Source organism: Triticum urartu, chromosome 4, assembly GCF_003073215.2.
Source record: "Triticum urartu cultivar G1812 chromosome 4, Tu2.1, whole genome shotgun sequence".
Taxonomy (NCBI): domain Eukaryota; kingdom Viridiplantae; phylum Streptophyta; class Magnoliopsida; order Poales; family Poaceae; genus Triticum; species Triticum urartu.
This window is the reverse complement of record NC_053025.1, coordinates 339,860,732-339,881,193: the sequence shown is the minus strand read 5'-3', so window position 1 is coordinate 339,881,193 and position 20,462 is coordinate 339,860,732.

Here is a 20,462-nt window from a genome sequence, read left to right as displayed (position 1 = left end):
TGAAAGTTGCTCAGAACGACGAGACGAATCCGGATACGCAGCCCGTTCGTCCGCCACGCACCCCTAACATATCCAACTCGCAACTTTCCCCCTCCGGCTCCTTTGCCCGAAAACGCGAAACACCGGGGATACTTTCCCGGATGTTTCCCCCCTTCACCGGTATCACCTCATACCGCTTTAGGGCACCTCTAGCACCGATAGTGTCTTTTCATGCATCGTTATGCATCTATTTGTCAAATATTTATTGTTTCTTCCCCCTCTTCTCTCGCTAGACACCGAGACCGACGCCGCTGCTACCCAGTACGACTACGGAGTTGACGACCCCTCTCTCTTGCCAGAGCAACCAGGCAAGCCCCCCTTTGATCACCAGATATCGCCTACTCTTCTCTATACTGCTTGCATTAGAGTAGTGTAGCATGTTACTGCTTTCCGTTAATCCTATTCTGATGCATAGCCTGTCCTTGCTTACTACTGTTGTTACCTATTACCTGCTATCCTACTGCTTAGTATAGATGCTAGTGTTCCATCAGTGGCCCTACACTCTTGTCCGTCTGCCATGCTATACTACTGGGCCGTGATCACTTCGGGAGGTGATCACGGGCATATACTATATACTTTACACAGTTACATTACCTGTGATACTGTTCGGAGATGGGGGCTGAAGGGGCAGGTGGCTTCCACCCAGGTAGTGGTGGGCCTGGGTTCCCGACGGCCCCCGACTGTTACTTGTGGCGGAGCGACAGGGCAGGTTGAGACCACCTAGGAGAGAGGTGGGCCTGGCCCTGGTCGGTGTTCGCGGATACTTAACACGTTTAACGAGATCTTGGTATTTGATCTGAGTCTGGCTACTGGCCTATACGCACTAACCATCTACGCGGGGACAGTTATGGGCACTCGACGTCGTGGTATCAGCCGAAGCCTTCGTGACGTCAGCGACTGAGCGGCGTGCGCCGCGGATTGGACCGTACCTGCTCTTGTATAAGGGGGCTAGTCTGCCCGGCCGCGTACGCAACGTGCATGTGTGCAATGGGCGATGGGCCCAGACCCCTGCGCGCATAGGATTTAGACCGGCGTGCTGACCTCTCTGTTGTGCCTAGGTAGGGCTGCGACGTGTTGATCTTCCGAGGCCGGGCATGACCCAGGAAAGTGTGTCCGGCCAAATGGGATCGAGCGTGTTGGGTTATGTGGTGCACCCCTACAGGGAAGTTAATCTATTCGAATAGCCGTGATCTTCGGTAACAGGACGACTTGGAGTTGTACCTTGACCTTATGACAACTAGAACCGGATACTTAATAAAACACACCCTTCCAAGTGCCAGATACAACCGGTGATCGCTCTCTCACAGGGCGACGAGGGGAGGATCATCGGTTAGGATTATGCTATACGATGCTACTTGATGCTACTTGGTGAACTTACCATCTACTCTCTCCTACATGCTGCAAGATGGAGGTGGCCAGAAGCATAGTCTTCGATAGGATTAGTTATCCCCCTCTTATTCTGGCATTCTGCAGTTCAGTCCACATATGATACCCTTATTCCATTTGATACCCATGCATATGTAGTGTAGCTCCTTGCTTGCGAGTACTTTGGATGAGTACTCACGGTTTCTTTCTCCCCCTTTTTCCCCCTTTCCCTTTCTTTCTGGTTGTCGCAACCAGATGCTGGAGTCCAGGAGCCAGACGCCACCGTTGATGACGAATACTACTACTCGGGAGGTGCCTACTACTACGTGCAGCCCGCTATCGACGACCAAGAGTAGTTTAGGAGGATCCCAGGCAGGAGGCTTGCGCCTCTTTTGATCTGTATCCCAGTTTGTGTTAGCCTTCTTAAGGCAAACTTGTTTAACTTATGTCTGTACTAAGATATTGTTGCTTCCGCTGACTCGTCTATGATCGAGCTCTTGTATTCGAGCCTTCGAGGCCCCTGGCTTGTAATATGAAGCTTGTATGACTTATTTTATTTGTAGAGTTGTGTTGTGATATCTTCCCGTGAGTCCCTGATCTTGATCGTACACGTTTGCGTGTATGATTAGTGTACGGTCAAACCGGGGGCGTCACAAGTTGGTATCAGAGCCGACTGCCTGTAGGAATCCCCCTTCCATACTCCTTGGCCGAAGTCGAGTCTAGTCGATGAAAATTGTTTTACTAACATGGCTGTGCGGCTTACGGCCCCACGTCGCCATCGGGTGGTATTAGGATCTTTTATTCCTCGTTTATACTCTGGGATTCTGATATCTCTTCTATTCGGGTAAAATGATTTTACTAATTATAACTCTAGGTTCTCGTTACCACTTCCTGCCGGAGAGCCTCTTCATTCGAGATGATCGACTGCTTCACGAGAAGGTTCCGAAGATGCTATTCGATGTTTTCGCGAGACGCTTGTGCCCACCGCCTTTGCAAATTCCCTACCACTATTATATCCGTATGGATTTTTGCATACACTTGCCTACATTCAATCCCATTGATCTTGTTATTACAAGATGCCACGAACTGCTCTTCGTTGTTCCGAGAATCCTCCTTGAAGTTCTTTACCACCTGAATACCCCTAAGAATAATTTCTCACACTTTCCGAGTATCCGCTCATCCCCAGTTGTTCAGGTGTTTCACAAAAGTCTTTGAAATACTATTCAATCCTTCGAAAATCCTTAGCAGCTTTATTGCTCTGCAAATACTTGTCTACTTGCATTATGGATGCTTCCCATATATCTGGCAATATTCACTAGTATCTTTTGACACCGTCATTTTGATCCTACTGATTCAACATGTGTGCGAATGCACACAATCATCAGTCGACCCTTCTACATTATCTTTCCGGCCCATACATCATTTTAAACATGAGCTGGTTCTCGACCAATCGGATTGCCATCAATTGTACCCATAAGCATACGCAACTTATCCATCCTTAATCAGAGTGTTTGCTTCTGATCCCTTGGTCGGAAATCATAATTCTTTTGCATTTGAGCTTTGAATTAGTCAGTTGTTTCTATAGTCTGATCTCCTTGCATTGTTTCTTCCTCTGGTTGAGTACCGATGCTCACATCAGATCCTTTGAGGACCACCGGATCCTTTGTTGGATTTTATCCGATAGCGTCCTTCATATTCAATCCCTTTGGAAGTTCTTTCTCCATTGGTAAATCCTATCCTCTGATTGACCAACCATGCTCTGCTTTCGAGCTTGTTGTATTTAGTACTGAAACTTGTGGTATATGTTTCCACGATACCCTGACGGGTTGAACCTATGCCTTCCTTAATATGTGTAAACTCGAAAGTTTTCACGAGTCATACTCTTCTAGTGTTTTGCTAGATAAAATCTCAACACTACAACTTCTTCGAGAGTGAGAGGTGAATGGAAGGGTATACATTGAAGAAGTGGGAGTCGACCTTGAACTTTGTGTTCATGCCCATGGACACGATGTAGATCCTACCATAGAAGCTTCTTGTAATAATAACTATTTCGTTGATATAATATCATCTGGTATCTGTGAACTGATCCTATGCAATCGTGGTTTCGACCATATTTTCTCTTTGATCTCATTTCTCGGACAAGTTAAAGCACTTGTCTTTTGCAAGTCAATACACCAGTGTAACCTCTACCTTGATCTACCGTCGAGTATTACCCTCTGGTATCTCGAGAATATCTAAGAACTATGTTGCATCTTATGAGTCTCCATCAGCTATTATTTCTCACTGATTCCAATTTCTCATGGGTTCTGAGTTGTTAGTCGCTCAAGAACACCGGTAAGTAAACCGATTCCGCACTCTGGTTTGATAACTCTAAGTAATCTTCGTTGCTTATGAGTTTAATAATCCTTCAAGTCATTCCTAGCCTACTCGACTATATCATTATCGTGCAAACTTTTAACTGTGCTACCTGGTCCTTCCCAGAACACAAATTTTTGACGATGAGCTAAGCTTATGTCGATCTTTCCTCATCATATCATTTTGCTTTGGACAACAAGCTCGTTTTCGAGTTTGTGTCGTACCCATGGTTCCAATAACCTCTTTCTTCATCATTCCTTTGACTTGATGTCATCGCTGATCGATTACATCTTCAGGTAATCTCTCAACAAATGTGTCGTGATCATTATCAACATTCTAAGCTCTTCCAAAATATCAATCAAATTCATGATGAGAAATACCATCCTTTGCCCTCGAAGATTTGGGTTATCATCGACAACATTATTGCCTTCCGTTCAACACAAACTTGATCTTGTTTTGTGTTGTACCTTTAGTTCCTTGCTATCCAACTTATGTTATGTTCTACCGCGGAGTGTTACCATCTTTTATGTCAAGAAGGTCGTGAGAATTTCACCACCTCTTAAGAATTCTTGGTATGGTGATACTTCTCACCATCACCATTCTTTCTTGGTACCCGTGTTGTTTCTAACCGGAATACCGACAATTGAACTATGATGTGTGAATTCAAAACTTCTAGCAACCCTATTGCTTTGAAGTGAATGGTCGAGTTTCATTCTAATTCTTTTGTTCGTCAAGTCACCATTCTAACATTGATCGTGCAACCCAGCCCATATTTCGGGTGCACCTTTCAACCCATGTTTAATTGTGTATGTTTTCCTCCAGCATACATCATTAAGTCATTTGATCTGGCTAATGTTATCTCCTTGTTCACATAATTGTGGAAATCCATCCTTTTTGGAAATGTCAATGAATTATCGCTGAGTCAATCAGCCACCTCCTCACCTCTCCTTGGTTTAATGATGAACTCTTGTGTTGATACTCACTCCCATAGTTCATTTCCCGAGAATCTTACAATGTCATCTCGACAGCTTGTGTTGCACCTTTCTTCTCAAGCATTCTGAGTCTGAGTTATCCTGACACCAATCAGATCTGAATCTCGGTCAGATATGATGATTGGAACATATTCCCAAGAGTTATAACAATGGTCTTTATGTGACCCGGTAAGGTGTTGTCATGCCTAGCACACTTGGCTGGAGGACCTATTGTTATAGCTTACTTCTAGCAAGGTTATCTATTCTTCCACGAGGAAATGGTAAGACTTATTCTATAAGTTCTTCCTGATGAATCCTTTGTGTATCCAAAGTCCAACCTTTGCTTGAAGACCATGTTAATGCTATCTCGAAACATGTCTATGGTACTCCGTTTTTCAACAAGAAAATTTAAAGCCCAATGCTAAATGTTTCCTGCTCAATTATCCAAACACAGCTGTATGGGTAATGTCGTGAAATTTCTCTCCCCTTACCTAAAAGGGTTTTCTACTTTATATCCTATCAAGGATATCTTGCTCTGCTTGTCCTTGGGAAGGATATACCCTTGAAATATGTGTTTAAACACATTTTCCCTTCCATTGTTTGGTTTAATCTGATAGACATAATTTCCTTTCCATTGTTTTGTTTAACCTTTCTGTGATCTATATGACCTAAGCAGAAATATCTCCCGGCTTATGTAAACACCATGGTGTACAACTCGGTCAGTAAGACCCTGTACTATTGTTGATGACATTCCGGTAACCACCGATGGACGAGAACTTTGCCTACTGGTCTGCCTCGTTCAACGAGCAGGAAAATGGTTCTCTTCGTCCCTCGCCCTTGGTACCTATGTTGTTGCCAACATGGCCGACAGACTATCCTCTGACATGCCTTGCTTACACGATCGTGCAAGATATCACCGACCTTCCTACTTTTAACCACATGGTGGGCCCATAACCCACAGTTCCACAGGATCGAAACCTGACTCTCCTGTACACCCCTGTTTCTAAAGTCATTCCTCACGCTTGGCTTCGTAGGAAAGATCACGGGCCACCGTCCTAGTGATCTATTCTAGTAACAGACGCAATATTCAATCTCGTTGCTCTGGACCCCTTTCGCATGTTGTTTCAGACATCGAACGATTACCTATCCATTTGAAACTTCTCATGGTACCTTCTTACTTTACTCTCGATATTTTCTTAATTATCTATTCGAGAGTTACTTTCTACCACATTCCCTGAGTTATCTGCTAGATAGCCAACCTTGTAAGGTCCGTTCTTCCGCAGTTACCCCTTACCTATTCGTAAGTACGTTGGAGATCCCGAAGAAAAGGACGACTTCACCATGATGACCTGAAGCAGAGGAATGAAGACGTCAATGTAATGGATCGACCTGTTCAAGGAGAACCAAGACCGAGAAGATTAGTTAGATTTTTGGTAACCCAATCCCTTCCCCCTTGCCTCCCCTCTTAAATCTCGGGACGAGATTTCTTGTAGTGGAGGAGAATTGTGACGCCCGGATAATTAGGCTACAGTAATCCCTCGTTAACGATGTCGCGTCACCTCTGTCACTGTAGTTAATCTCGGGTTAGTTCAAAAACCGATTCAAAATTCAAATTCAAACTCAAGTCAAACTAGTAAAGTTTTCAAATGTCAAAACTAAAAAGTACAAACGGTGACAACTAATACAAGGGTAATTATGGTGCAACAAACACTTTTTTATAAAATGGCTAAATGGTTTAAAATGATTTAAACAGAAAGAAAGAAAATACAAAAAGGGAAAACAGAAAACAAAAAAAGAAAGAGAAAGCCCCCCTCCCTGGGCCGTGGCCCAACTGGGCCAACCCACCTAGCCCATTCGGCCACACCCACCGGCCCAACCCCTCCCCTCAATAACCCCACCAGGGGGGAAACCCTAACCCAATCCCCGCACCCACTCACCCCCTCCTCTCTCCCGATCTGGATCGGGATCCAGAGGAGACCAAAGCCGCCCGGTGCGCTCCCACCACACGCCGGCGCTCGGAGCTCGACGACCCCGCCGCCAGGAGCCCTCCCCACCGGCCTGCTTCCTCCTCTCCGCCGGCCTGCCTCCTCCTCGTCGACGCCGTCCCCGTCTCCCTCCACCACGGTCCTTCCTGACCTCCATCGAGCACGCTGCCCGTTCCCTACGCACCCCGGTGAGGAACCCGGTCCTCTTGCTCCCCGTCCCCTCTCGCCGGTGCTTGCCTCGCTCCGGTGTCGCGCTCGTCGCGCCCCGGCCCGTGCTCACCGTGGCCTCGCCTCGCCCGGCGTGCCCCTGTTCGCCACCCCCGTACGCGCTCGCCTCGTGGTCGCACTTCCCTACGGGCCTTGGCCTCGCCTGCCCCCTCGGTGGCGCTGCTCGTCGGCGGCCCTCCCGGGCGACACCGCACCGTGCCGGGCCGCGCCCCCCCTGCGCCTTGCCTCTTCCCTTCACTGTCGCTAGCGCCGTTCCGTGCCCGAACGCGCGTCGGGGCCGTGCCCTGGCCGTGCTCGCGCACGCGCCCGCACCCCGTGGCGCCCCTGCTTCCCCCCGCTCTGCTCCGCCTTCGGCCGCGGCCAAGCCAACGCCCGCGGCCCGCCGTCGCCTCGGGCCTTTGCTCGCCGGCGTGCCCGTTCGGGCGACGCCGCGCCCCGTCGGACGCCCACGGTCACGGCCTTGCCCCGGCCCTCCTCGCCCCGGCGATTTGGGCGAACGCCCAGTCGGGCGCCGCAACGCATGACCCGCCCGTAGCGCCCGTAACCCACTACGGCCCCTGTGCCACTGACACTAGGGGGCCCACCCCACAGAACGTTTCCAATAAAAGAAGAGAATAATAATAATAAAATAAACTTAAATAATAAATTAATTAACTAAATTAATTAAGTTAATTAATCCTAGTAATTAATCTAATTAATCTGTTAGTTAATTAAACAGTAGTTTGTTTAGCCTAATCTCTAATTAACATAGACAGTGTATGACAGGTGGGTCCCACTGGACCCACTGGTCAGGTTGACCAAGTCAACTCGGTTGACTGCTGATGTCAGCATGACATCATGCTGATGTCATTAATTCATTTTTGAATTAATTAATTAATTAATTAAATTCCAGAAATTAATAAAATCTTTAGAAAATCATATCTTTTAATCCGTAACTCGGATGAAAATACTTTCTACATGAAAGTTGCTCAGAACGACGAGATGAATCCGGATACGCAGCCCGTTCGTCCGCCACGCACCCCTAACATATCCAACTCGCAACTTTCCCCCTCCAGCTCCTTTGCCCAAAAACGCGAAACACCGGGGATACTTTCCCGGATGTTTCCCCCCTTCACCGGTATCACCTCATACCGCTTTAGGGCACCTCTAGCACCGATACGTGTCTTGTCATGCATCGTTATGCATCTATTTGCTCAAATATTTATTGTTCCTTCCCCCTCTTCTCTCGCTAGACACCCAGACCGACGCCGCTGCTACCCAGTACGACTACGGAGTTGTCGACCCCTCTCTCTTGCCAGAGCAACCAGGCATGCCCCCCCCTTTGATCACCAGATATCGCCTACTCTTCTCTATACTGCTTGCATTAGAGTAGTGTAGCATGTTACTGCTTTTCGGTATTCCTATCCTGATGCATAGCCTGTCCTTGCTACTACTGTTGTTACCATTACCTGCTATCCTACTGCTTAGTATAGGATGCTAGTGTTCCATCAGTGGCCCTACACTCTTGTCCGTCTGCCATGCTATACTACTGGGCCGTGATCACTTCGGGAGGTGATCACGGGCATATACAATATACTTTACACAGTTACATTACCTGTGATACTGTTCGGAGATGGGGGCTGAAGGGGCAGGTGGTTCCACCCAGGTAGTGGTGGGCCTGGGTTCCCGACGGCCCCCGACTGTTACATTGTGGCGGAGCGACAGGGCAGGTTGAGACCACCTAGGAGAGAGGTGGGCCTGGCCCTGGTCGGTGTTCGCGGATACTTAATACGTTTAACGAGATCTTGGTATTTGATCTGAGTCTGGCTACTGGCCTATACGCACTAACCATCTATGCGGGGACAGTTATGGGCACTCGACGTCGTGGTATCAGCCGAAGCCTTCGTGACGTCAGCGATTGAGTGGCGCGCGCCGGATTGGACCGTAAGCCTGCTCTTGTATTAAGGGGGCTAGTTCTGCTTCCGGCCGCGTACGCAATGTGCATGTGTGCAATGGGCGATTGGCCCAGACCCCTGCGCCATAGGATTTAGACCGGCGTGCTGACCTCTCTGTTGTGCCTAGGTAGGGCTGCGACGTGTTGATCTTCCGAGGCCGGGCATGACCCAGGAAAGTGTGTCCGGCCAAATGGGATCGAGCGTGTTGGGTTATGTGGTGCACCCCTACAGGGAAGTTAATCTATTCGAATAGCCGTGATCTTCGGTAACAGGACGACTTGGAGTTGTACCTTGACCTTATGACAACTAGAACTGGATACTTAATAAAACACACCCTTCCAAGTGCCAGATACAACCGGTGATCGCTCTCTCACAGGGCGACGAGGGGAGGATCATCGGTTAGGATTATGCTATACGATGCTACTTGATGCTACTTGGTGAACTTACCATCTACTCTCTCCTACATGCTGCAAGATGGAGGTGGCCAGAAGCATAGTCTTCGATAGGATTAGTTATCCCCCTCTTATTCTGGCATTCTGCAGTTCAGTCCACATATGATACCCTTATTCCATTTGATACCCATGCATATGTAGTGTAGCTCCTTGCTTGCGAGTACTTTGGATGAGTACTCACGGTTGCTTTCTCCCCCTTTTCCCCCTTTTCCCCCTTTCCCTTTCTTTCTGGTTGTCGCAACCAGATGCTGGAGTCCAGGAGCCAGACGCCACCGTTGATGACGAATACTACTACTCGGGAGGTGCCTACTACTACGTGCAGCCCGCTGTCGACGACCAAGAGTAGTTTAGGAGGATCCCAGGCAGGAGGCCCGCGCCTCTTTCGATCTGTATCCCAGTTTGTGTTAGCCTTCTTAAGGCAAACTTGTTTAACTTATGTCTGTACTAAGATATTGTTGCTTCCGCTGACTCGTCTATGATCGAGCTCTTGTATTCGAGCCTTCGAGGCCCCTGGCTTGTAATATGAAGCTTGTATGACTTATTTTATTTGTAGAGTTGTGTTGTGATATCTTCCCGTGAGTCCCTGATCTTGATCGTACACGTTTGGGTGTATGATTAGTGTACGGTCAAACCGGGGGCGTCACAATATGGCTTCTGCACAACATCTCCATCATCATTATCAGTACATCCTACACAGGTGAGTTAGGATGCACTTGATCCCAGAAAGGTATCTATCCTTCAAACCAGAGGAGTGCTTCAAGCTAACAATAGTACATAATATCCAACAAAAGAGGGTCATGCTACAGCAGCAGGATACATTGCTCAATCTAGATATCAGTACGAATCAAGTTGTGCATATTTGCTATTGGAATGAACCACATCGCCGCATGTCGGGTTTGCAAAAGCCATCCATCGCATGGAAGCTTGATGCCTTTCACACACTGAAGATTATCTGGCACCAAGCTGTGTCGACAAATCTCTAGATATGGTGATTCATGAAACCCATGGTATGATGTGTAAACACAGTTCCCCCTGGCGAATGGAAGTTGCATAGCACGGTAATCATCGCCGATGATATAATCGATGATTGGTTGGACGATCGGATAATTGAGCCCGAGGAACATGTCAGTGGTTACCGAGGCTGTAAACCCGCCTTTAGTTGAATACGCCTGGCCCAACGGAGCTAGGATCTTTCTCGAACACGAAGCAGCCATAGCCATCAATGTCACGAACGCCCCAGGCATTGTACTACATGTGGTTTGTTGAAATGGTTTGGTCAATTTGGTACATGGAAATGCGCATTAAATGACTGCCATCAGCTGAACGAGCAATAAACCACCACCCATCGGCTGGTATGATTCCAGGTCCTGGAATCATGAAGGCCGATGCATTTGTGTCTGCTGCAACAATTCAAATTGGAGACCAAAAGGACAAAAATAAACAATCATGTTCAGAGTATGTGTGGAATTATTATTATTATAACAGTGACACATATCATAGACAGAGAATTGCAATGTCGTGGTCATAATCATACCCAAAGTTAGAAAAATAAGCCAATGGCTTTCATATTGTAGCAATATATCATGGTTCAAACATCATGTACCAATGAGAGGAAAACAGATATGACAGGGCGTACTCATATTCTACCATAGCACTTACTACAGTTATCATATCAACTCCAAGCAATAGCATGTATTGTTATAAAAATCCTGGAAATGAGAGTAACATATAGAAATCATGAGGTTATACTCATAATATTTATTCTAACAATCATTAGATGCCAATTGTTCTCATATCACCTCTAACAATAACATGTGTGGTCATAAAAATCTAGGAAATGAGAGGAACATATTGCAATTATGTGGTTATAGACATACTATAGGCATGTTCGGATTCCCTCCTCCTCCACAACTCTGCTCCGGGAGCTGGAGGAGCCGTAGTTTAAAATCACGGAGTGGGGAAGGAGGCGCTCTACAGATTCTTAGATTTCACGGAGCGGGAGAATTACCGAACAGGCCTATATATTATAAATTTGTAACAATGAATAGGCAGTCGTATTCATAAGGTAAAGATGAGATGAGATAGAACAATTACATGACGATAGATTCCACCAGTATAGGCAGCCAATCTATGCGTCAATCACATAAACGATGCCATCGTGCACTATAGCATCAGACAAATGTTGGCTGAAGAGGATTGATCATGATCCATAACCATGTATGGCGACCAGATTCCAGATAGACTAATCCCATGTTGAACACGACAATGAGCTTGTAATCCATGTAGTCTTCTGATGGTGTGGGCACTTCGTAGATTACAACCTTCAACAAACAGAGGTCGAGCCAAAAGCTCGACGTGTCTTATGCGTAGTAGGCAGGAGTGTTCGGTGGGCCGCGAGGCTCGATGGCAGTGGTATCCAATGATGTAAGGGTGATCTGCTGCTGGGTGTAGATATCCACGAGACGCCATGGATTATCGGATTGGTGGATGAGGACGATCCTGTTGGCCTTCATGCCTGCCCAGTAGTGGCCACACATGAAGGACATGTGGACGGGTAGTGGTAGCACGTCGAGGGGCACCATGACAACTTCCGTAGGATCGTCAAGTCGGTGTCTGGGCCACCTGCGAGGATCGGGCATCAGCAAGCAGGGTGTCTTGAAGAGAGCCAGCCGGTTGTAGACGAGTAGACGGTTCAAATACACCAAGCATGCGGCCAGACGGACGGTGCTGAGCAGGTCCATACGATTATAGATCTGCTCCAAGAGAACATCGGGGAGGGAATTCCAATCGCGGCTCTGTGTGTCAGTCGTTTCTGCCATAGGGTATTTTAGGGAGCTGAGTGACTGGGTTTTCAGTGCCTGCGAGCCAGCGGGCAAGTGGATTCGGGCGGGCGAGCGAAGAAGATGGCGTGTGTGGTCGAGAAGTGAGCGGGGGGATATGGTACGCGCGAGCTACCACGGAAGATGGCGCGTGCGGGCAAGCAGTGAGCGGGGGAAATGGTGTGCGGCTGACGATGGGGAAGAGAGGAGGAAGAAAAGTGAAAGACAGGGAAGAAAGTGCATTAAATCTCAATTCTACTTGTACTACTACGAGGATATACCGTCCTTTGGAGTGTAAATAGTTACGCCGATGACATGTGGGTCTACCTCAAGAGGGCCCATATGTCAGTTAATGGAGGAGAGAGGTGCGTAGTCGTATTTGCGGAAGCGTGCTCCACTTGCAAACATGATGGCAGTATTGGGTAAGGCTGATTTAGTAACACCAACATGCTGGTTCAGCTTATTAATTAAGTGTCCCATCTACTGCAGTGTGTACTATCACTTCACTGTGAAGACTAGTTGAATAGTTCTCTCTGACCGAGATGGGAATAATGGATCGCGAAGACTTCCTATCAACAGTATCCCTATGCATGTACGCTCAGGAAACTCACAATGCTCCACCTTGTACAGGTGCTAAGGCTGCCATGTAGGCAAAAAGTCTGATGTGGCATGGTAATTAAAAGGAGAGAGATAAGTGTGGTGACCCCAGTACTAAGTGCGAGAACCTAGACAAAAGACTTAAATGGAAGAATCCCACCAATGCATGAAGAAATAGTTACAAAATCATTAAATAAAGGATGCTTAGCACCAACAAGTTAAGCACCTATGCATTGGGAGCTTTAGTTGCTAAAGTTTTTAATGTGCTTAGCACCCCATGTAAGCACCGATGTAGGATCGAAAGTATGTCTAGAAGGGGGGGGGGTGATTAGACTACTTGACCAATTAAAAATCTATCCTTTTCCCAATTTTAGTCTTTGGCAGATTTTAGCTATCTTAGCACAAGTCAAGCAATCTTAACACAATACAAGAAAAGCACGCAAAGAGTCTATGAGCAGCGGAAAGTAAAGCATGCAACTTGCAAGAATGTAAAGGGGAGGGTTTGAAGAATTCAAACGCAATTGGAGACACGAATGTTTTTGTCGTAGTTCCGATAGGTGGTGCTATCGTTCATCCACGTTGATGGAGACTTCAACCCACGAAGGGTAACGGTTGCGCGAGTCCACGGAGAGCTCCACCCACGAAGGGTCCACGAAGAAGCAACCTTGTCTATCCCATCATGGCCATCGCCCACGAAGGACTTGCCTCACTAGCAGTAGATCTTCACGAAGTAGGCGATCTCCTTGCCCTTACAAACTCCTTGGTTCAACTCCGCAATCTTGCCGGAGGCTCCCAAGTGACACCTAGCCAATCTAGGAGACACCACTCTCCAAGAAGTAACAAATGGTGTGTTGATGATGAACTCCTTGCTCTTGTGCTTCAAATGATAGTCTTCCCAACACTCAACTCCCTCTCACGGGATTTGGATTTGGTGGAAAGAAGATTTGAGTGGAAAGCAACTTGGGGAAGGCTAGAGATCAAGATTCATATGGTGGGAATGGAATATCTTGGCCTCAACACATGAGTAGGTGGTTCTCTCTCAGAAAATGTGTATTGGAAGTGTAGGTATGTTCTGATGGCTCTCTCCATGAATGAAGAGTGGGTGGAGGGGTATGTATAGCCTCCACACAAAAACTAACCGTTACACACAATTTGCCAATCTCGGTGAGACCGAATTGAGAAACTCGGTCGGACCGATTTAGTAAACCTAGTGACCGTTAGGATTTTCGGTGGGACTGAGATGCAACTCGGTAGGACCGATATGGTTAGTGTTAGGGCATAACGTGATCTCGGTGAGACCGATTACACAAACTCGGTGGGGCCAATTTTGGTAATAAGCTAACCAGAGAGTTGGTCAGGTAAATTCGGTGGGACCGATTTGCTCATTTCGGTGGGACCGAAATGTTACAAAAGGGAAACAGAGAGTTTACATTGCAATATCGGTGGGACCGATCACTCATCTCGGTAGGACCGAAACGTTACGAAGGGAAATAGAGAGATTACAACCCCATCTCGGTGTGACCGAGATCCCTATCGGTGAGACCGATTTGCCTAGGGTTTGTGGCAGTGGCTATGACATCTGAACTCGGTGGCGCCGGATAGAAAGAATTGGTGGGGCCGAGTTTGACTTTTGGTTTAGGTCATATGTGGATGTGGGAAGGTAGTTGAGGGTTTTGGAGCATATCACTAAGCACTATGAAGCAAGAACCTCATCAAGCAACACCTAATCCCTCCTTGATAGTATTGGCTTTTCCTATAGACTCAATGTGATCTTGGATCACTAAAATATAAAATGTAGAGTCTTGAGCTTTGAGCTTGAGCCAATCTTTTTGTCCTTAGTATTTTGAGGGGTCCACTTTCCTCATCCATGCCATGCCATTCATTGAGCTTTTCCTGAAATATTAATCTTGGAATAATGTTAGCTCAATGAGCTATATGTTGTTAGGAATTACCAAAACCACCCAGGGATAGTTGCACTTTCAACCGATGCATCCAAAGTAGCCTCATCCTATCCAACACGATGAAACATTGGCCAAGGCACCGGGCGTCAATAATGTAGGAGTACTAATACTACCTCCTTTCCGGTTTATAGGGCTCAATTCAAAAATCTCATCAACCAAGGTAGATGATGAGTGGTGGAATAATTTTTGTATTTTGCAAAAACACTCAATTAATGCACTCGTTTTCCTCAAAAAATTATGTTTACTAATGCATTAATTTTGTGTCAAACTCTGACCATCTACTCCCTCCATCCAGGTGAATAAGTCATCTTTGGTTGTGCACCGTGACAAAGGAGGGAAAAACAAGAGAACTTAATGTTTATTTGCTACTCCCTCAGTTCCTAAATATTGTCTTTTTAAACATTCAAATGGAATACAACATACGGATGTATGTAGACATATTTTAGAGTGTAGATTCACTTATTTTGCTCCGTACGTAGTCACTTGTTAAAATCTCTAGAAAGACAAATACTCCATATTTGGGAACCGAGGGAGGCTTTTACTCCGTATTTGGGAACAAAGGGAGTATCACCACATGGAGGGAACAAAGGAAGCTTGACATATGAACATGTCAATGGGAGGGAGTAAAAGCCTCATGCATGCATGCATGCAACATGCAACACTCACACGTACACATGGACACACGCAACACTCACACACCCATGCGGCACACAGCACACGACACAACACACACGCTAACTCTCAAGTGATCAACCTACTCCCTACGTCCGTGAAAGACTGTACATTGAGAGATTTACACATTGACCAGGGCATAATTAACTCCCAAAAGTAGCAGCCTTATGTGTCCATGCGACCATTGAGAAAAGAAGATTAAATGAAGGTTGTTGCATGCAGTAATTAAGGATAGACATGTAGCGTATAGCTAGAGCACAAGTTGGTGCATTAGTCAATCAATATCGATTTTAGATTAAAGGCTAAATGCATTGGAAGTGTATATGTACTCTCTTTGCTTTTTAGCCGATGTACACTCTTTGTTGGAAGACTGAGGGAGTACACGTGCATGCACTCACATACACAGCCAAGGTCATTCGCGCGGAAGGGTTACACTCCTATTGCGCTTGCGTAAAGTTTTGTTTAACTGATTTCTTTGCTATGCCAACTGACAGGTGGGACCCAGAAACCAGGTGAAATTTTAACCAGTCAACAAAGTGCCACGTCGACTATGTGGCCGGTCAGTAGGGTGCAATACGGTGCTCTACGATGAGCTAGTGATCGTATAATCACCGCAAAACTATATATAGTGACCGTAAAGAGCGTATTGTTACATACATTGACCGCCGGTGTATTTTTCTCGTTTCAAATTAAGCCATATTAATCAGAAAGGACTAGTACTAGTACTACTTTGATGTGTTCCATCAACTCGCCGAGCGAGGAGAAGCTTGCTTACTACGCCTCTCCCTCGCCCACGCGCGCGGTGGCTCGCAGGACGAGGAGAGGGTTTTGACTACATCGCCCTCTCCCTCACCCTCTCGCTCGCCCTCGCCCTTGCGGTGGACGTGCAGAAGTTCAATCGATGTCAGATTGCTAGAAGCATATTGTACTCTAGTATCTTCATTGTTGGACCTTCCGAAGAGGCGAAGAGCCAAGTGCAAGAGGTTCACATGAGTACGAACTGTTGAACCTCCCAAAGAGGCAAAGAACCAAGAGCAAGGTTTTATAGGAGTTGTCATCCTAGTAGGAGTATTAAAACTATAGCGAACGATGCTACTATATGATGCCGCCACGTCACCTATATCCAAAGCGGTGCCACCTTTTTTTTCTCAAAGAGCATGTTGGAGCATGTGCAACAACCACACAAGTTGCACGTACAGATAACACATTTACTAGTAATAAATTCTAAAGGACAAATGCCAGTATGCCACACAAGTTCATGTCCAATTCATGTGATAAATTTGTGCATAACTAGTCTACATATATTCACAGCGCTACCGTTCACAATTTACCATACCCCACTTACACGTTATAGATGGGCTACATGTTCTCCTCCAAGTTCCAGTCCCACGTGTTCTTCATGGATGGCACGATCCATAGCGGTGGGCAACATGAATCATTGTTGCAGCTTTCTAGTCTGGTTCCACACGATGGAGACTCATCCAAGCTGAAGCGGCATAAATCAGGGATAGCGTGTCCCAGCATGTCGTTCATTCGACGGTGTGCACTAAAGACACAACCATGCTTCATGAACGGCAGACCTTTGGTGTCATGCACGGAAGGTGGCATCCGCTTCACAATGGGGTAGCTATCCCTAATGAAAAGAGAGTACTCTCCAAGAGTGTTCCTCGGCACCCACGTAGCATCACGGGACTCGAACTTGGAGCCGTTCATTTGGTACACGCGGCATCTCAGATCTGGACACATGGTGACGTACACAGTCAAGCTCCTTGCATAATAATGTTGTGCTCAAATATGGCGGTGAGTAATACTATGCAGCAAATAGTACTACTCCGGTATAGAGGAAGTAAAATAACCGGCTTATTATATAGAGCCACTCTTGGCTACATGGATGAGATAGTAAGACATGGAAAAACAAAAATGGTGGCAGCTAGTGGGTTCAAGTCTTCAAGGGCCTAGCTAGCTATACGTGTCCTCCAAGGTAAAAAGTACTCCTACTAGTACTAGTAAGTAAGTAGTACAACATCGAAAGAGAAGGCGAGAGGGTTAAAAAATATAATACTAAATGGAATACCTGGGTAGATGGTGACGGTCCGATCGTGGTGGATTGTGTGACCATGTTGCATAGTAGTGGTACCATGGGTAACGACTGCTAAGATAGTTGCTCCCAATATGCCAAAGTCACCTACAAGGTTTCAGGTTAGACCGAATCGCGGATGCAAATGCACATCTAGGATCGGCGATCTTATTTTGATCAGGGGATGACTGGTCCCTGCAAAATAATGGAGTACCGTTAGGGATGCAAATGATGGTTTGTGCATTCCGTTTGTAATCTCCCGTACCGTAGGATGGCAACCAGATGAAACAAGTTCCCCTGGCTTGTCACCATGAAGATGCAGCCGAGATGGCGCACGGCATCTTCGAACGTGTAGGGGTACAAATCTGTCGCGACCAACATGTGCCAACCTCTGCGGTTACTGCCTCTTGCATTGATGGCAATCCTTATGTCGAACACCGTGATGAGATAGTAATCATCGTAGCCGCGTCGCTTGGTTGGCGGGTCCACAATTGCTCTCTTCTTCAATCTCATGTAGGCATCATCATACGTATTCAAGCCCAGCGAGTCTAGAAGGCCGATCCCAATGGTTGAGAAGGAGTCTACGGAAATGACCACACTGCTGTGGATGTCGTGCAAAATGATGGTGGTATCCGGCCGGAGGTATGCAAGACAATCTTTGTTGGCACCGACCCAGACCTATATATAAGACGGTGGGCAGTGGAGAAATTACAGGATGTAAATGGAATAACTAAGTACTATATGATCAAACTCCATGACTGACCTGCTCATCGGACGAAATCTGACTACCTCTCAACGTCGGCAACTCTAGCGGAGTCAACGTGCAACCATGGCTAGGGAGTGGTAGACTGTTCAAAGGATTGTCCCATAGAAGAAGCTTCTCCTCGAGGACGCATGGAAGACCAACAAGCATGGCATTTTTCCCAAGCCTGTTTAAGCACCATCTTGAAATAGTTGGTGCAGGAAGCAATGAGTCTTGCAGCGGTGAGGATGTTGGAGCGGCGTGCGATTTATCCCAGTGGATCGTCGTCCATGGTCTCCCAGCCCCGACGAGGAGGAGCGACGAATCCATGGGAGGAGCGATGAACTTCCTTCTCTTCGGGGGGAGGGGAATTGGTGAGGAGGAGATAAGAGCGTAGTAACCGCAGGGCCTCGTCCCTTCCAATTGTACCTCCTCGATCGTTCCTTAGCGAAGGGGTGAGGCTATTATTTACTACTCCCTCCGTTCCTAAATATTTGTCTTTCTAGAGATTTCAGCAAGTGACTACATACGAAGCAAAGTGAGTGAATCTACACTCTAAAATATGTCTACATACATCCGTATGTTTTAGTCCATTTGAAATGTCTAGAAAGACAAATATTTAGGAACGGAGGGAGTAGCATGTACTCGTACTGTAGTAGTACTAGTAGTACTACTACTACTTTATCAACTAGTAGTCGATGTAGTATTGTACTTCTAGTATAGTGCACCAGTTTTGAACTCTTGAATCTCATGGCCAAGGAGCTACAGTTGGAAGTGGAGGGTAGTACTGTTCTCTAGAACCATCGTTGTACTATCAATGCAGGGAAAGTACACCTGCTTTGTGGGTACTCTCGGTGCTCTATTCCAGCATGTAGCTGGCCTACTCAGCCGCTCCTCTCACGCACACACTAGCAGCCTATTTATCAGCGATGGTTACTGTGGGGGAAGAACATTTGAGTTATTTGATACAGCGAGACTAGGCTTTTCGCTTCCATTTGTGGAGGTGTAATGGATCTCGTCGAACTTTGTTAGTAGTTCCTTCATCATGAATGAGATGAGGCGAAGCTTTTTCCTCCATTTCGACACAAAAAAATCACATCAAGAGGAATTTCTTTTATAGAGCCGATAGTGGAGTGAAGTCCATGCGTGCAACGCCACAAGCTACAGAGTAGTAGAGTACTAGAACTTTACATATTGAGCCATATTGCACAGTCCCCAATGCCGCGCCAGGCTTTTCTGGTTCCTCAGTCTTAATTGGGAGGTGCTGGTTTAAATATGCTACTAGATGATGAGGAAGCTGCAAGCGAGGTGCGGCTAGGGCGAGCACGCGAGCCACGAGATGATGTGAAGGAAAACCCGTTCACGTGGCTGGTGTCGGTGACAAAACCGGCGGATCTCGGGTAGGGGGTCCCAAACGGTGCGTCTAAGGTCGATGGTAACACGAGACAGGAGAAAGGGGCCCCTCTCTATGGAGGTAATACCCTACGTCCAGCTTGATTGATCTTGATGAATATGAGTATTACAAGAATTGATCTACCACGAGATCGTAATGGCTAAAACCCTAGAGGCCTAGCTTGTATGGTTATGATAATGTCTGTCCTCTAGACTAAATCCTCTGGTTTATATAGACACCGGGAGGATCTAGGGTTACACAAGGTCAGTTACAAAGAAAGGAATCTACATATCCAGTCGCCAAGCTTGCCTTCCACGCCAAGGAGAGTCCTATCCGGACATGGGTGTAGTCTTCGGTCTTCGTATCTTCATAGCCCACCAGTCCGGCCAATGGCTAACAGGCCGGACGCCCGAGGACCCCTTAGTCCAGGACTCCCTCAGTAGCCCCCGAACCAGGCTTCAATGAAGAGGTGTTCGGCACGCAGATTGTCTTCTGCATTGCAAGGCGAGTTCCTCCTCCGACGACTTCCAAGTAATGTATTCGGTTTTTAATTCAAGGCCGCACCCCTCGACTTATGTGCATCAATGACTTCAGCTTCCACGTGTCGGGCGAATGCGGACGGTCAGGGTATTTTTTGCAAATAACACACTGGCCATGCAAGAAAGAGCGTCTATTTAAAGAGATTGGGTCTCAGATCCATTCGGCACCATACATAGAAAATCCTCAGAGATTACCAGGAAAGACCATTCCAACATGGCTAGCATTCCTAGCTCCTCCTCCCATTCCGACCTGAAGAAAGGCGAGTGGGAGAGGTGATATGTGTCCCACAGTCGATTGGCGAAGTTGCGAATGCAGGGATTTCTCCCCCCTCC